The sequence below is a fragment of the Pan troglodytes genome, chromosome 18 (genome assembly GCF_028858775.2).
Source record: "Pan troglodytes isolate AG18354 chromosome 18, NHGRI_mPanTro3-v2.0_pri, whole genome shotgun sequence".
NCBI classification, from domain to species: Eukaryota; Metazoa; Chordata; class Mammalia; order Primates; family Hominidae; genus Pan; species Pan troglodytes.
The window spans coordinates 45,840,938-45,866,942 of record NC_072416.2 but is presented as its reverse complement, the minus strand read 5'-3'; the positions used below and the strand labels follow the sequence as shown (position 1 = coordinate 45,866,942).

The 26,005-nt window shown below is 43.8% G+C and overlaps 2 long non-coding RNA genes across 2 annotated transcripts in view; one reads left to right on the top strand and one right to left on the bottom strand.

Annotated features, from left to right (window-relative positions):
* Positions 1-21,487, bottom strand: part of LOC745693 (uncharacterized) — a 51,941-nt gene extending 30,454 nt beyond the window's left edge. Inside the window, exons 1-4 of the long non-coding RNA XR_674955.3 lie at positions 20,140-21,487; positions 16,456-16,609; positions 1,597-1,833; positions 881-968 (exon numbers count right to left, since the gene is read on the bottom strand). This is a non-coding gene — a long non-coding RNA (uncharacterized LOC745693). The remainder of the gene's footprint in view (positions 1-880; positions 969-1,596; positions 1,834-16,455; positions 16,610-20,139) is intronic.
* The window catches only part of LOC104002594 (uncharacterized), a 36,861-nt gene that overhangs the window by 6,113 nt on the left and 4,743 nt on the right, over positions 1-26,005 (top strand). The gene's annotated exons all lie outside the window — the stretch shown is intronic.

The window sequence follows — 26,005 nt, the reverse complement described above, 5'->3', positions numbered from 1 at the left end:
GAGATTCTGTATGAGGGCAATTATATTTAGGGCTATCCCCTTGGCAGCCTGTGTATGTTGAAAGTAAAGAAACCACTTGCATGATGATGATGACCTTGATGATGATGATGACCTTGATGATTATGATGACAACAACAATGATGATGATGATGACAATGGTGGTGATGATGACATTGATGATGACGACAACGATGATGACGACGATGATGACGACAGTGATGATGATGAGCTGATATATGAAGTACTAACCATGTGCTGGGCAGTACAGTGCAGTGCCCAGCACATGGTAAGTGCTGTGATATTTATTTAATCTGTACTGAAGCCTTAAAAAGTAGATGCTGATATTATCTTCAGACTATAGATAAGGAAAATGAGCATGAGATAAGTTAAATATCTTGTTTAAGGTCACACAGCTACCAAGTGTCACAGTCTGGCTCCAGGGCCATGTAGAAATGCAAATGCCATCAAAGCAAAAAAAATAAAAAGGAAAAAGGAAGTCCAAACAGAAGAGGATTCCAGAACTAGAGTCCACATCAACCTCGCGGATCCACAAGCTGGGATTCAGCAGATGCCCTCATCAGAGTGGAGTTATAAAGAATCCAGAGGCAAAGGCATTCTTTTTCCCTGAATAGACTTATACAATATTTACAGAAAACTGCTCATTGAAGAGACCATTAAAAGTGGAATCTCTTACCAAAAAGGATTTTTATACCTAATAATCACTAGATAAGTGAAAAAATTCATGCTCCATGGAGCTAAAAACACTCTCCTTAGGGGATGGAAGAAGCGGTCTCTAAAATAATAAAGGACATGTTGGATAATCAGTATACTAAATAATTTACACAAAAAAACACAAAAGGGCCCAGTTCCTTGCACTTACCTGAAGGATTTTTGTTGTTTTTGAATAAGGTTGTTTTACTTGCTTCTAGGTTATTTCTTTTTCCACTTGAACTGCCTCAAAAAGAGAACTTCAAAAGGGAAAGTTACTGGGAATGGAATTCAGTAATATTTAGGAAGAAGTGAAATTAAACATTATTTGATGCCACAATTCGTGGCTGTCCACACATAAGTTCCTGGCAGGGAGCTCACTTAGCTAAGCTTCAGGAAGAATATTCAATGGGTTTGTGAATTCTACAAACACACCATCATCACTCACTCACTCACTCTTACAATGTGGGTAGGACTCAGGGACAGGAGAGAAATAACCAAAGTCTGAGTTCTCTAGAAGCTTCCAGAGTAAAGACCAGAGCCTCCAGCTTTCCTATCACTTTTCTTCAGCCAACTAGAGTCTTAATAATTTAAACATTAATAGTTATTATTTGTTGAGCACTTTAATGAGCCAAGAACTATACTAAGTGCTTTCTGGTTATTATATCTTTTAAATTCTCACAATAAGCTCATGAGAGAGATAAAGGAATTAAGGCTAGAAAGGTGAGCGGCATTTACCCCAGCCTCCTAGCTAGTATGAGGTATGGCTGAGATTTGAACTGTGGCAGATCTCACTCCAGAGCCTGTACTGTCAGCCACCCCACAGTAGTGGTTAAGAACACTTTTGGAGTAGATTTGGCTCTAGACAGAGCTAAGTTCAATTCCTACCTCTAAACCTCACAGAATGAGGCCAGTTGAGAAATGGTTCCTCCAAATGAAAAGGTGGGCTCTTTGATCAGAAGAGGAAGTGGTGGGAGAAGAAACAGATTCAAACCAGCAGCTGTCATTTACACGTGCACAGATTTGTTTAGGAGGTCACTTTTCTCCTCACAGCCGGCAACGACATGATGGAATATTGATGCGTAGTCAAGGAACGCTGTCCAGATGTGACTGCCTTCTGAGAACCTGGGAATTAAGAGAGATAATTTCAAGGTACAAGAACCCTGAAGACAAGCCACATGCAATTCAGTGATGCCCAAGGCCACCTCTGCACTGGAAAGAGTGGTTTGTCACCTGTCATCTCTAGTATCAGCTGAAATGTCATCTCATAGGGCACTAGAATAGAAAATGCTAGGCAGGGCAAGGTCAGCTGCAAGGTCTTTTTTTCATTTTCCTTTTTGAAAGGAGTCCAGCTTACTGTCTTAGGTTGGGGTCCCCAGAAGCAAACCCTGAGGCAACTATTTAAGTGCAAGTTGCTTATTTGGTAGGCGATTCCAGGAAACCAGGAGGAAAGGGAAGCCAACACAGCATGTTCATGAGTAGGCTCTTGCTGGAGGCATTTAGGGTTCAACCCTGCTCAGGACCTCCAGGGGACAATGTAGAGTGTGCCTCAGAGTCCAGGTACTTCTTCACCACCTCCCATCCATCACATCTTGAGGCTTGATCCCAGGGGCAGCTCCTTGACGTTTCTGGTCCATCCTGCAGTTAGGCTGAGAATACTCAGCTGTCCAAAGAAACCTCCCAGGGAAAGAAGTAGAGGGAATTGCAGTCAGAAGCCACCTGGCTGGTGTGCATGGAGATTGGAGGTGCCAGGGGAGGAGGGCTAGGCACCAACAGTGCCTGCCATGGGTGCAGAAAACTGTTTCTCTACTGGGAGAAAGGTGATAGCCTCTGTCAGTGAGAAGCTGAAGAAGCTACTTGGCTTCAACCAATTGTTGGCCATGCAAGAATGTGGACCCATTATTCGAGAGAAACTATAAATCTAAATTGTATTAGAAATCCCTAGATTTTCAAATGTCTTGGTAGCAAATTGAAAAATTTTTAAATACTGCAGGTTACACAAGCTCATGTGCTGGTCCCGGTTTGTAGCTTCTGATATAAGAGATCCTGATGCCATTGCTCAGTGTTGGTAATGCACTTGTTCCTTTCTTGAAAGGGCCTTCCAGCTGCCACCTCACAAGCCCTTCATCACATCCCAGGGAAGAACTCATTTTCTGAGTGAGGTTACTGCAGAGAACACATCTCAGAGTTGTCCCACCCGAGAGGTAGAATTCAAGGTGAAGGACTTTGCTGAAGGCATCACAGCTAGTTTGTGATACTAGGGTCTCCCAGCTGTCATCTTTTCTGACGATCCACCTGATAGTTTTATGATGATGCCACCTCTTTCAGGTGAGCCTTATCAGAAGTGGCTGCCTTAGATCAGGGCCTCTAGAGAGACAATGTTTTCCCCCTCTTTTCCCACCTACCATACAGAGATAGAAATTTCTCAAGGGTGAATAGCAGCCATTTGATCTTATTTCTCTAATAACTTTCACACTAGGAAATTCTGTTCTCAACAGCCTTTCAACAGCATCCTAAAATGTAGAGTTTAACGGTAGACATGAGAACAATAAAAATGACTGTGGCAATAAAAGTGATTCTCTAAACACCCACAGACCACTTTGCACCTCTTTAAACTTCCTGAGAGGTCATAATCAGGGAATGAGGACCAGACTCATTCATTCATTCAGCAGGTAATTACTAGTGCTGAATGCCGGGCATGGTTCTAGGTGCTGAGGGTGAACCAACAAGCTCCGTTCTCTCATTCACAAACAACTTCTTCAGGGGAACACATACCCACATTGGAGAAGTTGAGAATGCAGCTCCAGCTTGACTTGAAAGAGCTGGGGTGCCTCCTTGACCAGATGAGGGTAACGCTCCTGACTTGCCCACCTTACAGATGTGTGTTGAAGTCAGATGAGGCCACAGGTGTGGAAGGAGTTGGGAAACTGAAGGACTCTTCAAGTTAAGACATGTTTATTACTTGCCTTGTCTGTCCCTTTGGCCTTTCCCATGTGGAGGGGAACAATTGCATCTTGGGATCACACAGGATGAAGTGGTTAGGTAATGTCTTCAGTGTTTACCCAGAAGGAGGAGATGCCTGCTTTATCAATCGTTAGACAAAAAGGACTCCTGTCCACAAAGATTCACTGTTTCACAGCAAATTAAGGTGTTTTGCCTCAAACATTAGTGCTGGGAGATCCAAATCAAAGCCTGCAGCCCTGTGTTTGGATGTTTCTTATAAAGGTGCACTCAATAAATATTCATGCTATTCAAAGGCGTGAGAGCCAGAAAGGGTCACCTCAGCCATTCTCATTTTACCAGTGGGAAAACTGAGGTCCAAATAGAGGAAGTGACTTGCCAGAGGCTGCTCAGCAGATTAGGGCAGAACAGAAGGGGAAGCCAGGTCTTAGTCCAAAGCACTTTCCACAACAAATTCAAAAGTGACCTTCCATATGAATGGTCTAGTTTATTCAATATATTTGTGCTGAGCACCTTTGGATGAATGGTCCTTGGGTAAGTGCCTTAGACAGGTGCTTTATTCAAATAAATGTCCCGGGTGCTTTTGGGGTTTTTCTGACTCAGGAGCTCTGAAGTGGAGCCTAGGAACCTACGTATTATGTATTACAGCAAATGCCTCTGGGTTATTCTGGGAGCCAGGCAAGTTTATGGAATGCCAGCCTGCATGGCCCGGGGCATGGTCTTAACCAAAGCTGGGCAGGACCATCTCAGAGCACAGACTCCCAGGCTTCGCCTCCAGCGACACTTCATCATTATTTCACTGTACAGCAAATCCTCACTTCACGTCGCCAATATGTTCTTGGATGCTGCAACTTTAAGCAAAACAATATATAACGAAACCGATTTTACCATAGGCTAATTGATAGAAGTAAGAGTTAAGCTCATATGTTTCTGGTCACAGAAACATCACCAAACCTCTAGAAAAAAACCCAAAACGCTTCTGATATTAAACACTGAAATAAATGTGAACTATCCATACATTAAGAAAGATTAATTAAAAACAAGTAAGATAATTATTTACCCAATTATTCCAGTTAAGGATTTCAGGAGCCCATCCCAGCAGCTCAGAGCACAAGGAAGGAACTGACCTGGCTAAGATGCCATCCCATGGCAAAGCACACACACCCGCACTCACTCCAAATGGGACAAGGAGACGCACTAGTGAGCCTCCCATGCACGACTGGGATGTGGAAGGAAACCAGAGTATCCAGAAAAAATCACACAGGTATTGGAAGAACTTGCAGACTCCACACAAACAGTGGCCCCTGACGGGAATCCATTTCTTTTCCTTATCAACATTATAACAAAATGGCATTGAACAAAATGACATTATTTAAGGACCTGCTGTATTTCCAAAACCTTTCCTGGGTGAGCCTGATCCACACCATATGCTCAGGAAGTTCTGGCCTCGTTGTTAATTAGATCACTGCCATAGAGGCAGGGACACACCTGGGCTCAAGTCCCAGCTCCCCAATCACCAGCTGTGTCACCTGGGGTAAAGTTATTTACCCTCTTCAAAACACGGGGGATAATAGCAATAGAGCCCAGCTCAGAGGGATGTTTTGAGGATTAAATGGCATGATATGTGTTGGGCCTTTAACACAGTGTCTGGCGTATGGACCCCCAAAGAATGCTAGCTATTATTTTTATTTTATGTAGTCTGGGAAACCTATACTTATCCGATAGCCGAAGACTCCACATAAAGCTACAGCCTCATGAAGGTAAATAAGGTTGAAAGGGAGCATGTAACCAAACATTTTGTACTGGACAGAAAAAAATACAAAAACCTTATAAATCCGAGGCTGGGTATGGTGGCTCACGCCTGTCATCCCAGCACATTGGGAGGCTAAGGCAGGAGGATCACTTGAGCCCAGGAGTTCAAGACAAGCCTGGTCAACATAGTGAGATCCTGTATCTACAAAAAAAATTGTTTAATGAGCTGGGTATGGTGGCACATCCCTGTAGTCCAGCTACTTAGGAGGCTGAGGTGGGAGGATCACTTAAGCCCAGGAGATTGAGGCTACAGTGAGCCATGATCGTGCCCCTGCACTCCGACCTGAAAAAATCCTATAGATAGGGAGTTTCAATAATAAACTTTGACCAAAAAAAAGAATCTGTTCCACTAGGTGAAAACTTCACTCTTTTCCTCCACATCTAAACTCTGTCTTCCTATATATTCTCCCCAGCTGAGGGACAATTCCTAGCATGAGCATTTCAGTATAGGAAGAGCTTGGAATGACCTTTGCATTCAAGCACACATTGTGGATTTCTCAGAAAATCTCCAAATCTTCCAAGGTTACTCAAGCACACACTGTTGAACTGATGATGTTCTGAATCAGGCCACTTTTTTTTTAGCACCTTCCCTGATGAGAGGTTACCATGAGCCATCCATTTTGTTGTTCTGCAAAGAAATTACCCCATTCCAGGGGATAAAACTGTTTCAAAGGAGCTAAGAAAATAAACACATTTTCTCTGTATTAAAGCCTCTGCCTTCTTTGAACTTCTCATTTTTAGAGTATCTCCACTGATAAGGACAAATGTAATTTTCACCATCAGTGGATCTGAACAGACAATTACATTAAGGCAAATAAGACAGGGTGAGGCCAATGATGTGAATCACATTGTATGCATCTCATGTGCAAACAAAACTCTCAGATAACAATGAACACCCTCGAAAAGCAGTCAACATTTTTTTTTTTTTGCATCTAATCAGGGCCCAATTTGCATAAACATTTCTTTACCTACCACCTCCACAAAATCAGTTACTGGCATTTGGAGATCTGGGAAGAGGGGAGAATTCAGTCAACATTTAAGACATTTTCCCTAAGGGAACTGCTCAACTCCCTTAGGAAGGGCTTACAGGTGCCTGGCAGAAGCCATGCCCTCATTGCTGCAGCAGGGCAGGTTTACAAGGCACTCTCATGCGCGTTCCCTGATTGGTCCTCACCACAATACTCCAAGCTTGGAAATTCAGATCGTTTCTTTTCTTTACAACGAAGAGAAACCCAAGATTACAAGTGGTTTCATAGGAAATGGCAGGACTGGGATTGAAGTCTTACTTTCCTCTGGAGAAGCCTAGGTTTGCCTCTGAAATCTCCATCCAGTCAATGAGTATCAGCCAATCCAGTAGATTTGCAATGGTCTGATGCTGCTCTTACTCCCAAGCACAGAGGGAGACACTGGTTTAGAGCTCTGCAATGAAACAAAAACTTGGAAAGGGGCAGCAGGAACTGAGCTCAGCCCTGCTGAGATTACCATTTTTGCAAGTGGCGTTTGAGCCAGCCAAGTGCGGGAAGCAAAAGGTTAGGCTCACAGAAGGAACTCCGTGTTGAGCTTTTGTGTGCAGGAGAAAGGGAAAGAAATGATATTCAGGAAAGGAGTATGACGGAGACCATGGGGAGGGTAAGACAGGCCTGAAGCACATGTAGAGAAAGGCAACGGCCTGCTCCTTAAAGCCTCCCTAGTGCCTTGGCACCAAACAGAACAGAGGTCCAGGCAGATGTGCCTCGGAAAGGAAGTTGGCGGCTCGTGGGGTATTATTCGCAGGCTTCAACAAGCATGGCACTCAATGTTTGATGAGGGCCTTGGGTGCTATCCAATGTGGGGGTGCACTGGTGTCACAAAGCTAAGTGAACTCTCCCAGCCCACCCTCCACTCCTTGGCCATTGACTTGCTTCTGTCTCCCCCTAGCTGCTGATGTGGGTGGTGGAGGGCACTGATGCTACTTCTCTGTGTATGGGGGCAAGCATGGCACAAGAGGGAGGAAGGGATGAAGGTTGAGGTTTGCAGAATGGGTTTCTTTGGGTTTCTCCAGAGAAACAGATAGCCCATTAAAGGGTTCAGCCCTACGTTTTGCTACTTTATGCATCGTTCCCAGGGAAAAAAAAAAAAAAAGAGACAGAGAGAAAGAGAGAGGAAGGATGACCATTATTGGTGGGGGGAAACAGCTTGCAATCCATGACCTAGACATTTACTGGGGCTCCATCCAGCTCTGAGGCTCTAAGATTTTCCCCTTTCTACCAAAAATGGACCTGCTTCATTTCTCTAGCCTAGTGTTTTCTTGCAGTGAGGTAAAATATCAGCAGGTATTTTATATGGTACTTGAAAAGCATTATTTTGATAGTTATGCATTTATTTTAAAGTATTGTCTCATGTTTACAGCAACTGATGCTGGATTTGCATTTATGATAGTAATATGAAATGTCTTTTTAAAGTCAATTTATTTACACCTTTAAACAATGAGTTGCTTTCATTATTGAGTAATTATTAAGGAGTAGCATATGTCTAACATGGCAATGGCAAAAAGCATGGCATCTGATTCACAAGAGTTTGGTACCTGCTGTGCCAACCCAATTGGTGGAGTCGGCTAAGCACTGGCATAGAAGCCAGTAGAGTACCCAGCAGGACACCCAGACCCACCCCGTCTCATAGCAAGTCAATAGGAAACAATGGCTACTGCACAATAATTCACAACTGGCCATGCATGGCTCCCATCCCAGGGACAAGGACAGGCTAAAGACACAAGATATAACAGGTGATGGCAAAGCAAAGGCACTGCCCACAAAGGGTAAAGTTGGGGAAGACCCATGGTCAGGGGGAAGGGATAGGACCCTTTCTGAGCTTGTGTCCAACCTCTGCCCTCTAGCCTAGCTGGTCTATATCATCCTATATCCCCGCTGTTTACTTTCACCTCCTTATTTTTATGTTTCCCATGACTGAAATGGCCTCTGCTCTCCTGTGTGTATTTCAGAATTCAAGTCCCACTTCCATAAAACCTTCCCTGAAACTCCAATAGCATAAATGTTCTGGTGCCTCCCTTTGGCAATTTCCATGCTCTGCCCCATATCGCTGCACCCTGCCTAGAGATGGCAGGAAATGCGCCCCATTGACATTTGAGATGATTTAAGGGTGAGCTGACTCAGTCTTAAATAACATTAAATCACAAAATGAGAAAGTCACTCCCTTCTGCTTCTGCTTCTGCTTCAGTGTGTCCGATTAAATCAAGAAGAAAGTCTCAGCTTGGGAGTAACATGTCTTTAACAACCACAACATTTGCTAATCTCCCCTTTTAACAAAGAGCTTTGGATGAGAACCCTCATCATGTAATAGTATTCGTCCAGAACTTACTTAACATTATTTTGTTTTCTATATATGTATATATTTTTTAACTAAAGCAAATTATTCTGGGTTTTCATTTGAAATGGTGATTTTTAAATCGATGTCTTTAAATAAAAATCTAGTCAACTGGAATAAAATATTAGGCAGTAGCACATAATGCAGCTCCATGTAAGGTGCTGTTGTGTGGACATGGAAAACATTGGGAAGGTGCTATAGCAATGACCAACATTCAGAAAACATGGCAGCTTTTCTATGGGTACAGTTAATCTGTTCATCTCCACATGGCACAGATTGACTGGGATGCCAGGAGTGAGAGCCTGGCATCATCCTGTCCTGGCTTGTTGACCCCATCCTCCATCAGCTAGACTCTGTCATCCATAGAATAACAAAAAACAAGCAATAAGCAAAAACACCAAATAGCAGCAACAACAACAACAAAACAGAGAAACAAAACACACTGGAAGGGGACTGAAGACTCATAGAACCAAGAGGAAGTGTGAAACTAGGGCAACACAGTGACCTCTGAAGACCAAAAAGAGGGAGCATAGGAGTTTTCTGTGGGGCGCACCCACCACTACCGTGAAAGAGCCCTGACTGACTATCCATTGGTGTGTTCAAAGTCTGTTGAGAGTGTTTGACTGACTGAGCTCAAGTCACAAGCTGGTATGTTGCTACCAGGGGACAGAAGAGGAAAGCACAGCCCCTCAGCTCCCATAGCTAGTAGCCAGGCACTGCCTCCTCGCAAGACCACACTCAGTGGGGATTTCCTCTGACGAGGAGGGCTGGGTGGATGCTTAACAGCCCAAACATGACAAATGCTCACAAACACACACACGCACACACACCTGCCTATGCTGCATTTCATCCCTGCTGCACTACCTAACGTACCTCCCTCTCAGTTATCCTCTCTCTCGCAAGTATATTCAATGTCTCCCTCTGATATAGTTTGAACGTTTGTCCTCTCCAAATTTCATGTTGAAATATGACTTCCAATGTTGGAGGTGGGGCCTGGCAGGAGGTGTTGGGGTCATAGGGGTGGATCCCTTATGAATGATTTGGTGCTACCCTGGTGGTAATGAGTGAGTTCTTGCTCTATTAGTTCGTGTGAAAGTTGTTTGTTTAAAAGAGCCTGGCCTCTCTCTTGCTCCCTCTCTCACCATGTGACACGCCTACTCCCCCGAGCCTTCCGCCATGAGTAAAAGCTTCCCGAAGTATCACCAGAAGCTGAGCAGATGATGGTTTTATGCTTGTACAGGCTACAGAGCTGTGAGGCACATAAACCTCTTTATAAATTACCCAGTCTCAGGTATTCCTTCATAGCAACACAAAACAGACTAATGTACCCTCTTTACTTGCCTGTTCCCTTGAGCCTGTAAACACGTTTGAATCTCTCTTATCTTTAAAATCCCTCCTTTACCATACATTACTTATAACCTATTCCCTAAGAGTTGGAAAAGTGGTCTTCACTCACCACCTGTACTTCCTCACCACTCATTCACTGCCCATCCCACTGCAGTCTGACTTCTGACTCCCCAGCCCCGGCACTTCCCTGAAGCTGTATTTTCCAGGGTTAACAATGAACATCAAGTTATTCAATCTGAACAGTACTCTCCAGTCTTGAGGTCCTTCGGGTGTTGATCACTCCCTGTTTTTCTGAAACACTCTTCCATCTTGGCTCTGAGACCCCTCACATCCAATTTTTCATTCAGTAGATGTATATGGATCACCATGACTCACTAGAGCAGGCACTGTGGTCATAACTGGAGATACCATAATAAGTAAGTTGGCCAGGGTCCTGTCCTGAAGGCACTGAGAACCTAGTGGGAAGACAAGCAACTAGGCCAAGGCCATAAAGCCTGACACTCAGAGGTGGTACTCAGCAGTGGAGTGGGTTGGATTGTTGTCCCCAATTCTTCACTTCCTTCCTATGATGAAATTGCATGCCCATGACCTCTGCCTTGTGAATCTGTACTATGGAGTCTGCTTTCCTGCCCCGCTGACTTTGAGCTTGGCCAGGTTCCTTGCTTTGATCAACAGAATGTGAGCAGATGTGACAAAGCAGAGGCTTTCTATGTGCTTACAGCTAGGCTTGGCCTCTTGCACTTCCACCACCTGCAAAAATAAGAGCATGTCCTAGAATGGAAGCACATCCTAGAATGAGAGACACGAGGAACAGACCTCATCAGCTGCAGCCTGCAGCAGAGCTGCCCCAGCTAGTGCCCCATGATGGGCAAAAAAATAAAATATTTGTTGTTGTGAGACACTGAGATTGTCAGTTTTCTGTTATATTAGCATTATAGCAGAACCCTGACTTTTTGTGTCGGACTGCTGACCCTCTGAGAGCACAGAGAGTGGGATCTAGCCTTACAGGGGTTGATGTGAGAAGGAGGTGTTGATAACTAAGCTGAGTCATGAAGGATGAGTAAGAGTTGGCCGAGAGAGTGGGATGGGGGGCAGAGGATTGTGGGGAGTTCCAATGGAAGAAGTAAATGCACTGAGATGAGAGAGGAGCCAGTAGGCTTGGAACAGACTCACTGTTCACTCTAGCTGGAGCGTGGAGTGCAGTACCTTGTTCCTCTGCTTCTCTGGGCCATCTCAGCACCTCCTATGGCTGTCTTTATCATCTTTGTGCTGACCTCCTGATTTTACAGCTCCAACTCAGACTTCTCTGCAGCTCCAGGATGCTTCAATGGGGCTCTCAAAGTCCACATGTCAGCATGTCCAATATTGACCTTCTTAGACCCCTTACACATGTTCTTACTGTGCTCCCGATCTCAGTAACAACTTCTGCCCCAAACCTTGCCAGTGCCAAGGCCAGGAAGCTTGGCCTCCTCCTGGAGTTACTTAGTTCCCCGCTTAGCTCTACATCCAATAGGTTCTGTCTAGTTTACCTTCTTACCTCCCACACCTGCTCCTGACTTTCCATCCCTCCTTCCACTGTGAATAGCCACAGTGTTACTGGACATCTTGACCTTGTTCCTAATTTTATTGGAAATCCTCTGATATCACCAATAGTAGGATGCATGTTAGTGACTTCTAATGTATACATTTATCAAGCTGAGAATTTCCCTTCTATTCATAGCTAAGACATTTTAAAAATAAGGAATAGGTGTTAATTTTGTAAATCATTATTTTCCTGAATTGATTTAAATAATCACATTGTGTTTATTTTTTAATGAGTTAATGAGATATCCTGAGCCAGCATAAACCATACTTGGTGATGATGTAACATTCCTTTAATTCAATCCTTAATTTTGTAGAGGGACGGGTTCTGTTACCATTCCCGTGTTGATTTCTCCCAGTCAACATCTCCAACTCAGACTTTCTGCATTTATGTTCATGAGGGATATTGACATATCTCTTTCTTTGTAATATTATGTAATATTACATGACATATTTTAGTAATATTATTAAAAACTCATACAATAGGTTAGAGCCTTTTAATCATTTTCTACAATCCAGAAATTGTATGTGTATGTGTAAGTAGGTAGGTAGATAATGTTTACAATATGGAAATTATCCATTCCTTAATGGCTTTATAGAACTCACTTATTAAATTACTGGATCTAGGGTTAATTTAATAAGTGAGTTCTATAAAACCATTAAGGAATGAATAATTTCTAGGGTTATATCTTTGATTGCCTCTTCAATTGCTTGCATGATTATTGGTCTTCTCAAGTCTTTTCGTAAACTCTAGTCAATTTGATTTTATCAATCAAATTTAATGAGTTTATTTTCTACTTTATTAACATACATTTTTATTAACTTTATTTAGCCTTTTTACTTTCTTTGGTTTGTTTTGTTACCTTTTCTAGTTTTCTGTGTTGAAGATGAGCTCATTAATTTTCAATATGTCTCTGCTTTCCATTGTATGCACTTAAAGCTATATATTTTCCTCTGAGTACCACTTTGGCCACCTCCCATTGGTTTTGATTTGTGGTGCCTCTATGGCATTTATTTAAAATGGCTTGTAACATCAATTTAGCTATCTTATATGGCAAGCCACTTCAAATTGTTTTTTGGCTCCATTTGGACATTTATGTCTTCCACATATACAGGTTGAGTATCCCTTATCCAAAATGCTTGGGACCAGAGTGTTGCGATTTTTTTTTTCAGATTTTGGAATATTTGCATATACATAATGGGATATCTTGGGCATGGGACCCAAGTCTCAACATAAAATTCACTTATGTTCCATACACCTTACACACATAGCCTGAAGGTAATTTTATATAATATTTTTAATAATTTTGTGCATGAAACAAAGTTTTGACTGTGACTCATCACATGAGGTCAGGTGTGGGATTTTCCACTTCTGTTATCATGTCAGTGCTAAAAAATTTTTAGATTTTGGGGCATTTTGGATTTCAGATTTTTTGATTAGGGATGCTCAACTTCTACAATAGACAGAATAGTTTAAGTTTCCTACTGTGGTTTTAATTGAGATTTTAAAATTGAGAATTTATAGTTTAATTGGAAAGAATTAATGAGATTACCTAAGAATATAGTATATATCTCTACTTGTTTAGATCTTTTATGTCCATCAGCAAATTTTAGTATTGCTTTTACATAGGTCTTTTGCATCTTATTAAGTTTGTTCTTGCTATTGTGAATGGAGCCTTTCCCCTTTATGTCTTCTAATTGGTTATTAATGATATATAGGATAACTAACAATTTGTACTTGTGACTTTCATATTTTACTACATTATTAAACTCAGCAGAATTAATAGTTATTTGGTTTATTCTCTTGGATTTTCTAGGTAGGCAATCAAATCACCTGCAAACTATTACACAAAATAGGTGTTCAATAAATACTTGTTGAATGTCTATGCTTATCTTCCAGGAAGTGGAGACAATCTTGTACAATTTAGATGTCCTCTAAGAGCCTTGCCCTACAGAAATCTCTTAACAATCTAAATTTTTTCAAAGAAATCTTTGTACCTTTGTGATTTATTTTACCACATCATATTAGCTATATTCTAGGCTTAAGTAATTTAGAAGAATCAAAATATAAACAATTCACACACAGCATTCTCACAAATATTAGGGCCCCAACAGCAGATACTTGCATATTTCTGAAAGGTCTTCCACATCAAATCTATGCCTCAAGAGTGGGAGTGGCACTCTCCTTCCACTTTGCAAAAGGACATTGAGGGAAAATGCCCTGTCTTCCTCTTTAAAAGCACAGACTGACTTCTTGGCTCTACCAGCCCTTGCACACTCAGACTCTTCCTACAGAGAATGAGAAGAGAAAAGAAATGCTGAAGCTTGCCTTGGTGGCAACACCTATGCAGGAGGACTTGAAAGATTCAAGAAAGGCAAACTATCCTCCCAGAAACAAATTTGCTTTTTCTATATTTGCTTTAAGCAATCCAAACTTTAAAAAAGCAATGCGGTCTAGGGAGAAGAAAGGAGGCAGGAAAATGAGCCCTTTGAAAATTCCTCTAGAGAGCCAACTATAGCCTATTAATATTAACACACAGTACCTCTACCCTTGGATGCTTTTGGAAAGCCATGGCTGACTCTCGGGAGCCCCGCTGTGCACGGTTCTTTTGAATGTTAGGAATAAAACCCACAGCCTCTGAGTCAGGCAGAAAAATGCCCATTTTCCTTTGTGCTCACACTTTCAGAGGAAGCTGCCTCGGGCAGAGAAAGGAAGAAGGAAAAGGATGAGAATTCTTAACAATAGGCAGTTCCTTGGCAAGGAACATCCTTTTTTATGAATCTTGCAAAGTGAAGGATGAACAGAAGACAATGAAGTGAAACTCACATCCATCTTGAGAAAGTATATCTTTCTGAGATAGACTCAATTACTGATCCTGCGTGTATGGTGACTTGCAGCTGTTTGTACCTAAAGCAGCACAGTGAAAACAACAAAGAACCTCGGGTCTAAACAGAAAATGACTAGAGGGAAGGAAGACTTCACAAAATTGGAAGAAAGGGAAATAAGTGCCTCAGCTATTCCCTTAGGTACATGAGGCTGCTTACTGGAAATTCAGACTTGGCCTTGGACTTGAAATACTCACCAATAGGCTTCCTGAATGGGACTGGACTTACCAAGCAATGCCACGCTTGGCCCTACTGCTCCATATTGAGTCCCCTGAGCTGTGCTCCTTGTTTGCACATCCTTGTTTGCCATGATCTCCCGTTCCCCATTAACTTGCTAACTTCTGCGAGTCTTCACAGTCAGCTGAGATGCCACTTCCTCCAAGGACCCTAATCTCCCAGCCCCTGTGTCTGTCTCTAGCACAGCACCTATCACAGCAGATTCTAATTGTCTGTTCAGTGGTCTATCTTTTCCCAGTAGACTTCATGTCAGCTGGCATTGAATACTGCTCACCTGACACAGTGCCTGGTATAATACATGGTAAGAACTCAATAAATATTCATTGAATGAATGAATGAGCAAGGTATATAGACCAGCACAGCATTCCCAGGGGCATTAAGTTACCCTCTTGCCCTAGGGCTGCATTTCTGTTTGAAATGAAAACATTTTCAAGGTTAAATATATTCTTGGAGCCACATTTAATTGGCTGGCTTCCCGGACACTAAATCATTTAGTTTCAGGAGGAAGAATTTTTTTCCCTTGGCAAACATTTCCTAAAGAAAAGTGGATGAGGCAACTGTCAGAAGAAAATGAAGCATTGCTGTGAAGCTGCAGAGGTGTCTAAATACTGCCAAAGATGTCCCACAGGCTTGCCCACTCAGGGAATATCTATAAATATTTTCTGCAGTTAGCCTATTAAGATAAAATTATCTTGAAAACACTTTCTAAACATTAAGTCACAAGTGTTTGCTAATAATTCGAGGAAGGAAGCCCTTCCTTCCTCTCCTTTCCAATACAATTGGATATGAAGGGTGCCCTTCATTTCACGACTCCATTTGAAATCTTTGCCCTTCCTTTTCACCTCTGATAAGAAAAGGCAAAATAAAATAGTTAAACTTTAGAGTTTGGTTAAAAGAATCTTTCACTCAAGTCAGGGGCTGCCATAATAAACTACCACAGACTGAGTGGCTTAACAACAGAAATTTATTTTTTCACGGTTCTGGAGGCTGGAAGCCTGAGATCAAGGTGTGGACAGTGTTGGCTTCTGACACCTCTGTCCTTGGCTCTGTAGATAGCCACCTTCTCCCTGGGTCTTCACATAGTCCTGTCTCATACATGTCTGTGTCCAAATTTCCTTCTCTTGTGAGGAACCAGTCGTGTTGGATTAGGAGCCACTCTAATGACTTTATTTTAACTTAACTACCTCTTTAAAGACCCTATCTTTAAATACAGTCACATTCTGAGATACCTGGGGTTAGGACTTCAACAGATGAATTTGGGGGGACAGCCCATAACAGCAGGATACAGTTTATTTCCTCAGACATTTCTGGGCAGGAATGGAAGACACAGGATCACAGACTCATGGACAACTTTTTTTCCAGAGTAAAAAGCTATCACCTCTTGAAAACCCAAGAAAAATGAAACCTGTCCATTCAACACTGGATGATCTCTAGTGGGAAGTGCCAAGATGGGAAAAGCAGTGATTTGATTCTTCTTTGGCTTAAATGACCCCACTCCCCATCTGTGTAGAAATGAGATCACTACAGACTTTCTTGGACTTCTATTCTAGTTTCCCCACCTACCTTTTCATTTCCAAGGTGACCAAGGACAAGGGTGGGAGTTGTCAGGGACTGATGAGGGTGGGTCCTTCCTGCCCTTCCCCAGGACTGGGATGCCCTTGTTGTGAGTGCATCACCTTCCTCAGGATTCAGGGCAAGGGCAGGAGGTTGTTCTTCTCTAAGGGAGAGAGAACAGGATGAAAAATGACTTTTGGATGCTGCAAACCACATCTGCCCTGACTTTGATTAAACATGCTGCTGACTGCCTTTAGTAGATAAGCAGTGTTTAATAAGATAGGCTAAACGTGCCATCACTCTTCACCTAGCCATAGAGATTTTTCTAGGCAGATGGGAACGCAGGCTGTCAGGAACATCACTTACCCTCATTTTGGCAACAGCAGGAAGACCTGGAAAGAAGTGTCAGAAGCGCCCGGGACAGGACCCTGCAGTGGACGCCTCTGGTTATTTCTTGTGCCCTGTCTCATTTCCCCCTTATTTTGCTCAGAACATTCTGATTTTCCTTTGGGGAAAATCCCTGATGTTCTTCCTACTGAGAAATTGCTGTGGTTCCTGTCCTTTCCAAAATCAGTAGGGTTATTTATTTCCTCCTAATTACCTTTGATTCTGTGAACTAATATAGCTCCCACCCAGGCTTCTGTCTCCACCTTGACTCATTCCAAAGACCTGTTTGACATCTCCACTTAAATATTTAGCAGGCACCCGAACTCCTAATCTAACCCCTGGTCTCTCTTGCAAACTTGTTCTAGCCACAGCCATCCCCATCAGCAGATGGCAACTCTGTTCTTGCAGTTACTCGGACAGAAACCTTGGAATCACCTGACTCGGGCTTTCACGTTCTACATGCAACCTGCCAGGAAATTCTGTGGACTCTCCCTTCAAAATCGATTCAGGACCCAACTTCTCTCACCTCGCAGCCACCATCACCTCCTGCAGGATTTACCTCCTGGTTCTTCCATCACTTCCTACTGTCTGCTCCCCCCAGAAACAAGAGTGTGTCTTCCAAAACAAAAATCAGAGCATGCCTGCTGGACATGGTGGCTCACACCTGTAATCCCAGCACTTTGGGAGGCCAGGGCAGGCGGATCACTTGAGGTCAGGAGTTGGGGACCAGCATGGGCAATATGGTGAAACCCCGTCTCTACTAAAAATACAAAAATTAGGCAGATGTGGTGGTGTGCACCTGTAATGCCAGCTACTCGGGAGGCTGAGGCAGGAGAATAACTTGAGCCTGGGAGGCAGAAGCTGCAGTGAGCTGAGATTGCACCACTGCACTCCAGCGAGCCAAGATCGCGCCACTGCACTCCAGCCTGGGTGACGGAGTGAGACTCGGTCTCAAAAAAGAAAATGAGAGCATGTCAGTCCTCCATTCAGACCCTGCAGGCACCTCATTTGATTCAGAGTAAGACTGAAAGTGCCTGCCACAGCCCTCAGGGGCCATGTGATATCAGGCCCCTTTCTGCCTCTCTGACCTGGCCTGTTGCCACTCTCCCAGTTCAATCTGCACCAGCACATTGGCCTTCTTACTGCTTCTAGAACACACCAGCATGTGTCTGCCTTCGGGAGCTCTGGCTGACAGCTCTTCACCCAGAGACCCCATGGCTAACCCCTCACCAACTCAGGTCTCCCCTTCCCTGGATGGCTGTCCAACCACTCGGGCACTCCTAATACCTTTGCCTTTGCTCAGCTTTTGTTTTTCTCACATATCCCAATAGCTTACAGTAATTCCCCACTTAACACTATCCATAGGTTCTTGGAAACTGCAACTTTTAGGCGAAATGACATATAATGAAACCATTTTTACCATAGGCTAATTGATATAAACAAGAGTGATGTTCCTACAGCATATTTCTGGTCACAGAAACATCACCAGTCTCCTAAATAAGGACCCAAAACACTTCTGATATTAAACATTGAAATAAATGTGATCTATACATCCATTTAAGAATGATTAACAAAAACAAATACGATCATTATTTACCCAATTTTTAATTTTTGGATTACGGCTGCATATGAGTTGTACATATTTATGGGACACATGATGTTTTGATGCAGGCATGCAATGCCTACTGATCAGATCTGAGTAACTGGAGTATCCATTACCTCAGATATTTACCATTTCTTGGTGTTAGGAATATCCCAAGCCCACTCTTTTAGTTATTTTTAAATATACCATAAATTATTATTAACTATAGTTAATTAATTATTAACTATAGTTGCCCTTTTGTACTACCAAATACTAGATCCTATTCATTCTATTTACCCAATTTTTGGTGAATCAGTGAGTCCCAGTGGTCATAGTCATAGTGGGTTAAACCAGGGAATAAATGTTTGCAAAGCAAATGTCTCAGGAGCACCTCCAGCCACCACAAAGTTCACAAATAATCACAAATATGGCACGCTCATGGAACACATTCATGCCACATCATTTAGAGTCATGCATTTGTGGGATTATCATTGACCTTACACAATTTTTATTTTACAATAATTTGCATTCATTCATTCATTCATTTATTCATTTCCCAACTCACTTATTCCAGTTCAGAGTCGCAGGTGGCCAGAGCTCATCCCAGCAGCTCAGGGCACAAGGCAGGCACCCACTGTGGACAGGACATCATCCCATCGCAGGGCACACTCACCCCCACACACACTCATTTCGACTGGGGCCATTTAGACACGCCAGTGAATCCCATGTGCACAGCTTATGAATGTGGTAGGAAACAGAGTGCCCAGAGAAAACCCATGCAGAAATGGAAAGAATGTGGAAGACTCCACAAAGATAGGGGCCCCGGCCTGGAACTGATTTCTTTTTCTTATCAATGTTATAATGAAACTACATTATCTGAGGACCTGCTGTACTTGCTTTTTCTTTATTGTTTACTGTCTGTCCACCCACACTTCCCCTTCCCCTCCCCCTTGCTGAACAAGAAACCAAGTTCTACATGCACAAGGATCTTTGTTTTGTTCTCTGAAGTATCTCAGCACCTGGAATTGTGCCTGGCACATATTAGGTGCTCAGTAAATGGTTGTTAAATGAAAAAAATAATAAAGCCCATATCCTTCCAATGAATCCCTCTTACTCAGTTTAGCTCAAATGTGCTACCATTGCTTGAAAGCAAAGCCCCCAACTGAGAGAGTGCCCTTCTCAGCACACCATGACTACAAAAGAGCCTGCTATACCTTTCTGCACTAAGAAAAGGATCAAAATCAGACAGAAAAAGAAAAAATACAGACTTCCTGATTGTCTATATATAAATTCAGCTGGTCCTTTTGGCTGCCTGTGTTAGTCAGGGTTCCCTAGAGGGACAGAACTAATAGGATATATCCATATATATGTATACATCCATATATACATACATACATATATGTATATACATATGTGTATATGTATATACATATGCCGGTGATGACACGTATATACATATCCATATATACATATACATCCATATGTATATGTATGTATATATACACATATATAATCATATATATACACACATATATGTGTGTGGATATATACGCATATATATACACACACACATATATATGTGTGTGGATATATATGCATATATATCCATATATATCCATATATATATCCATATATGGATATATCCATATATGGATATATCCATATATATATCCATATATGGATATATCCATATATATAAGGGAGTTTATCAAGTATTAACTTACATGATCACAAGGTCCCACAATAGGCCATCTGCATGCTTGAAGAGCAAGGAGAGCCAGTCAGAGTCCCAAAACTGAAGAACTTGGAGGCTGATGTTCGAGGGCAGGAAGCATCCAGCACGGGAGAAAGATATGGGCTGGAGGCTAAGCCAGTCTCGCCTTTTCACATTTTTCTGCCTGCTTTATATTCGTTGGCAGCTGATTAGATTGTGCCCACCAGATTAAGGGTGGGTCTGCCTTCCCTAGCCCACTGACTCGAATATTAATCTCCTTTGGCAACACCCTCAAAGACACACCCAGAAACAATACTTTGCATCCTTCAATCTGATCAAGTTGTTACTCAGTATTAACCATCATGCAGCCCTTGTGGGTGGAAGTCAGTAGGAAAGTCGCTTGACCCAGGGCCAGGACACCCAGCTGTGCCTGCAGATCCTGCTGCTTCTGGAGGTGTGGCTTTGGGCATCACTAAGCCCCCCTGGACCTCAGTTTCTTCATCTGTAAACCAGATCTAAAAACCCCTATGCCTCAGGGTTGTTGCGAAGATTAAATGAGATCCTGAGTATCTGGGACTCTGAGGAGAGACCCCACACTCCTTACAGTCAGAGCAGCTCTGCGTTGCAAGGAAGGATTTGGACTCTGGGAGAGGCAAACCAGTTCAAATCCCACCTTCGCCACTTACTGCCATGCAGCCTCGGGCACATCACCTGGCCCCTCTGCGCCTCCATTGCCTGGTCTTTAAAAGGGGGATAATTAGCACAGCCTGTATCCAAGGACAGTCATCGGGATTGCTGAGTCCATGCCTGTGTTTTATCCCAGTGCCTGGCACGTGCAAAGTGCCCAATAATAATAATTTGTTGTTGCTATTGCAGGGGCTCAATAAATGTCATTTCCCTCCTCAGGACGAGAGCCTTGGCACCTGAGCCAGATCATTCATTTCTTTTTCTCTTTTGATGCCAGTGATGACACATAACTTGCCCCAACAATGTAGCTCCCCGGGAAGATTTTGATGGGATAACAAAAATGTGTTTCTTGGGCTTTCTACAGCTACAGCCCTAAGACTCCTGTCATGGAACTGTCAAAACAAGCCTGAAACATGCATGGGCTTTCTGCCAAGTCCTCTTGGAGAGGGAGAGATGTAGCATGCACTCCTTTCTTTCTCTCTGCACTGTCCCTACTCCCACCCACCCCAATCCTCTGCAGCAACACACTGTGTCAGCCGTGCTTGAGTGGTTTGGTAAAACAGGGCTCATTTTAGCTCCCTTTGGCAGAACACAGGGTGGTGTGGAGATGGCCTGAGAGTAGAGGCACGTGAAAATGGTTTAGAAATGCCTGGGAGATGCCATCGGTTTGTACCAGGTGCTAGACGCTAGGGTTATGGCTGCTGTGCCCTCGTGGCTGACTTTGAGTCATGGCTTGTGAAACTCTGCATGCTGATCAGGAATCAGAGCAACTAAGGACAGACAAGGACACCCATCTACCTTGAGTCAGGTCCTTCAGAGTGATCTGAGATGCCAAGGGCAGCAGGTGGCTGCCAAACCTTATTGCCAAATTGTCATAGCTCCTTTGTTGTTTCTGGTTTTGATATCAATCTTGTAAAACAGAGACGCTCCTGCTTCCTAAGGTCTTGGAGTCAGGAATTTGTAAAAAACAATTTCACTTCAAGCTTCCACAAACACACTGTTTCCCCTGCCTCTGCTTCCTTGTTGTGACCAGGAAGGCGGTACTATCATACAGTTAACCCTCCACATGAGATAAATAGGAATCTTTTGAAAGCCACTGTATTCCATCCATAAATTATCAGCTGTACAGATGCAGACCTCTGGCTGACACAGAAATCACTCCTCCAAATCCCCACCATGTATAGGCATTTAGAAACAACTCATTGTACTTCACTGGTCCCCTGTTTCCCTTTAGAGAGGTTTATAGTGGTCAAGACTCTTGGGTACAGATGACAGAAACCCACCTGAAATTGACCTAAGGATGAAAGAAGACATACTATTCCCATGATAGAAACACTTGGGGGTAGTTCAGCTTCGGGCACAGCAGGATCCAAATGTCAAAAAAATATTTCCAGCCAGCTGCGGGGGTTCACGCCTATAATCCTAGCACTTTGGGAGACCAAGGTGGAAGGATGGCTTGAGCCATGAGTTTGAGACCAGCCTGGGCAAGATGGCCAGACCCTGTCTCTACAAAAATAAATTAGCCAGTCATGGGTGATGTGTGCCTGTAGTGCCAGCTACTCAGGAGGTGCAGATGGGAGAATGCCTTGAGCCCAGGCATTCCAGGTTGCAGTGAGCTATGATCGCACCACTGTACTCCAGTCTGGGCAACAAAGGGAGACCCCATCTCACTCTGTTGAGCTCGCATATATATATATACGCATATATATATATATATATAGCTGACATATATATATATAGCTGGACATATATATATATGTATAGCTGGACATATATATATGTGTGTGTATATATAACGATTTTATTACCTACATCTTAACATCTTACCTACATCTTACCAGTTTAGCCTCCCCAGGAGAGTGAGGTTTGCTTTACTAATATTTCCAGCAAAAATCTTAGCAAAGGATGGCCATGTCTCTGAGTGGCCCTACCCGTGTCTCATGCCTATCCAGGACCCAACCTCTGTGGCTAGGGGTATATCCTTACACGATCCCCATGTTAATAGCTGTTATTGACTACTATGTGCCAAGTCTTTAACTATATTATCGCTCATCTCACAACAAAATGAAAGATATCTATTTACTATCCCCATTTTTCAAGTGATGGAACAGGATTAGAGACGTTAAATAACTTGCCCAAGTTCACATCCCCCAAATGGAGAAACTAAAATTTTGGCTCAGTTCTCCAGGACTCCCTGTCAGAGTGCCAAAATGGCCCATCTCCCTGCAGCTGCAGAATAAGTGAGCTGTCTCATAAAATGTGCATTCATTCCATAGACATTAATTAGGCACTGCTCTGTGCAGTCACAGGTTATGACTGGAAGATTCCTGGGGCATTTCAGCACTCCAGGCACTAGCTTCCTCAAGCCCCATATGGACCCCTTCTGGAAACCCACCTGGTAATAAATAGTAGGACCCTGGTCTCTTGAGAGACACATGGCTCATCTGGTAATTCTGGGTAGTAGAACCTTTCCAAAGAGGAATAAGTCACCATTTGCAACTTCTGCCCTACCTGTTTGACTCACTCTCAAAAAGTCTACCATCTAGGTAAGATAAAAATAAAAAGGGGGTCACAGACCAAGTTTGCTTGGTCCCTATATTTTTTTCTGAATTGGATTTGTTGCCAATACTGAAAAGATAGGACTAGTATTTCACATTCAAAGCCATGTTTCCGGTTTCTTCTAAATATATCAAATGTGGCAGCATTGAGGCCAGATTCTTACATGGCAAAGGTCAGTAGGAACTGACAAGATGACTGGCTGTTGCTTTGGGGTGGGGCGTGTGCTCTCCGGTTTGCCCTAGTCCCTTTCATTCCTTATTGCCTTACACCAAGGCTGCCTTACTCATTGACTTTACCTGCTGAGTGAGCAGCACAAATGCAGTGTGAAACAGCACAAAAAAGAGGCGATGAGCATGCAGAGAGAGGAGCAATGAGCTCCCCTGGGTGGAGAAGGGGAAATGAGAAAGAGGCCCCAGCCTTAAAGGAGGAGTAGGGTTTTAAATATCAAAGTTTCTTCACACGTAGGGTGGATTATTATTGGTAGAGTGGAGCACTGTGGGGAAGGGATTTGCCAAGGTGAGGGATGAGCATGGGGAAAGCTACAGGCAGAATGTCCACCTAGTGTTTGGGGAGCCCTGCCCGCAGAGGCAGTATGTCAGGAGGTCACATAATGGAGAACAGGCAAGATAAAAGACCAGCTGGACTGGATTCTGCAGCGGCCTCACCAGCCCACTGGGTCCTCTGAACACGCGCACACACACACACAGGAGCTCATGGGTCCAGAGGTGCACTAGTGCCCACTGGGCCCTAGGGACCTCCAAGTGGGCCTGGGGCTGGGAAGCTGTGCTCCAGACTCAGGCATACCTCGTGCTCCCCATGAATGTGATTGTATCCTCCACCATCCTGGTGGGCATCTTGACCCATCCTGCAGGGGTCAGGGCCTCTCGCTGCTCCTCCCACCATCTTTAACACCTGCCACCCTGGCTGCTCCTGAGCCAGCCTCCTCTCAGAACAGGGGCTTGTCCCCAGCTGATTCTGGGTCCCAGAGTTCTGTGTTGCCCTCCTTGGGCTGGGGCCAGTAAGGTACACGAAGGGAGGGCAGGGAAGAAACAACCATGTGCCCAGCACATCTGGTGCTTCCTCCAGCCCCACTTTGAAGGTTGACATCCCTATCCTGACTCTCCAAGGAAGAGCCTGAAGCTCACAGAGGTTGATGACTGACTGCAGACAAGGCCTCTCAGCATCCATCTCATCCTTTGTAGCATAAGGATCATGTACAAGTCTCCCAAGTTTTTTGTGAAATTTAGAAATAGTGTGTAAAGTGCTGGCCTGGTGCCTTGTATGCATTCATTAGTTAAAAATAATTAGTGAGCATCTATTTTACCCCAGGCATAGTGCTTGGCACTAAGTTACAACACTCAACAAGGCAGACTGTAGAGAGTTACAGTCAGGGGTGTGTGTGTGTGTCTGTGTTGAAATTCTGTGTGTGTGTATGTTGGGGTTGTGTGTGTGTGTTGGATGTGTGTGTGCTGGGTATGTGTGTGCTGGGTGTGTGTGTGTTGGAATTCTGTTGGGGGTGTGCATGTGTGTAGTGTGTGTGTGCTGGGTATGTGTGTGTTGAGATTGTGCTGGGCTTGTTTGTGTGTATGTTGGGATTCTGTGTGGTGTATGTGCTGTGTGTTGGGATGTGTATGTGTGTTATGGTTGTGTGTGTGTGTGTTGGGTATGTGTGTGGTGTGTGTGTGTTGGGTTTGTGTTGAGGTTGTGTGTGTTTTGGGGTGTGTGTGTCGAGATTGCGTGTGTTGGGGTTGTGTGTGTGCTGGATGTATGTGTGTGTTGGAGGTGTGTGTGTGTTGGAGTTGTGTGTATGTGTTGGGGCTGTGCATGTGTGTGTACTGGAGGCATGTGTACGTTAAGGTGGTGTGTGTGTACTGAGTGTGTGTGTGTGTTGGGATTCTATGTGTGTGTGTTGGGGGTGCATGTGTATTGGGGTTGTGTGTGTGTGCATTGGAGGGGTGTGTGCGTTGGGGTGGTGTGTGTGTGTTGGAGGTGTGTGTGTTGGGATTGTGTGCGTTGGAGGTGCAAGTGTTGGGGTTGTGTGTGTGTGTTGGGGTTGTGCATGTGTGCACTGGAGGTGCGTGTGTTGGGGTTGTGTGTGTGTGCATTGGAGGTGTGTGTGTGTTGGGGTTGTGTGTGTGCGTTGGAGGTGTGTGTGTCAGGGTTGTGTGTGTGTGCATTGGAGGTGTGTGTGTTGGAGGTGTGTGTGTTGGGGTTGTGCGTGTGCACGTTGGAGGTGTGCGTGTGTTGGGGTTGTGTGTGTTGGGATTGTGTATGTGCGTTGGAGGTGTGTGTGTTGGGATTGTGTGTGTGCATTGGAGGTGTGTGTGTGTTGGAGTTGTTTATGCGGGTGCGGGTTGGAGGTGTGTGTGCGTTGGAGGTGCGTGTGTTGGGGTTGTGTGTGTGCGCGTTGGAGGTGTGTGTTGGGGTTGTGTGTGTTGTGTTTGTGTATGTGCATTGGAGGTGTGTGTGTGTGTTGGAGGTGTGTGTGTTGGGGTTGTGTGTGTACGTTGGAGGTGTGTGTGTGTTGGGGTTGTGTGTGTGTCTTGGAGGTGTGTGTGCTGGGGTTGTGTGTGTGTGTGTGCGTTTGTGTGCTGGGGTTGGGGAAGTGAAGAGAATAAGTGACCATATAC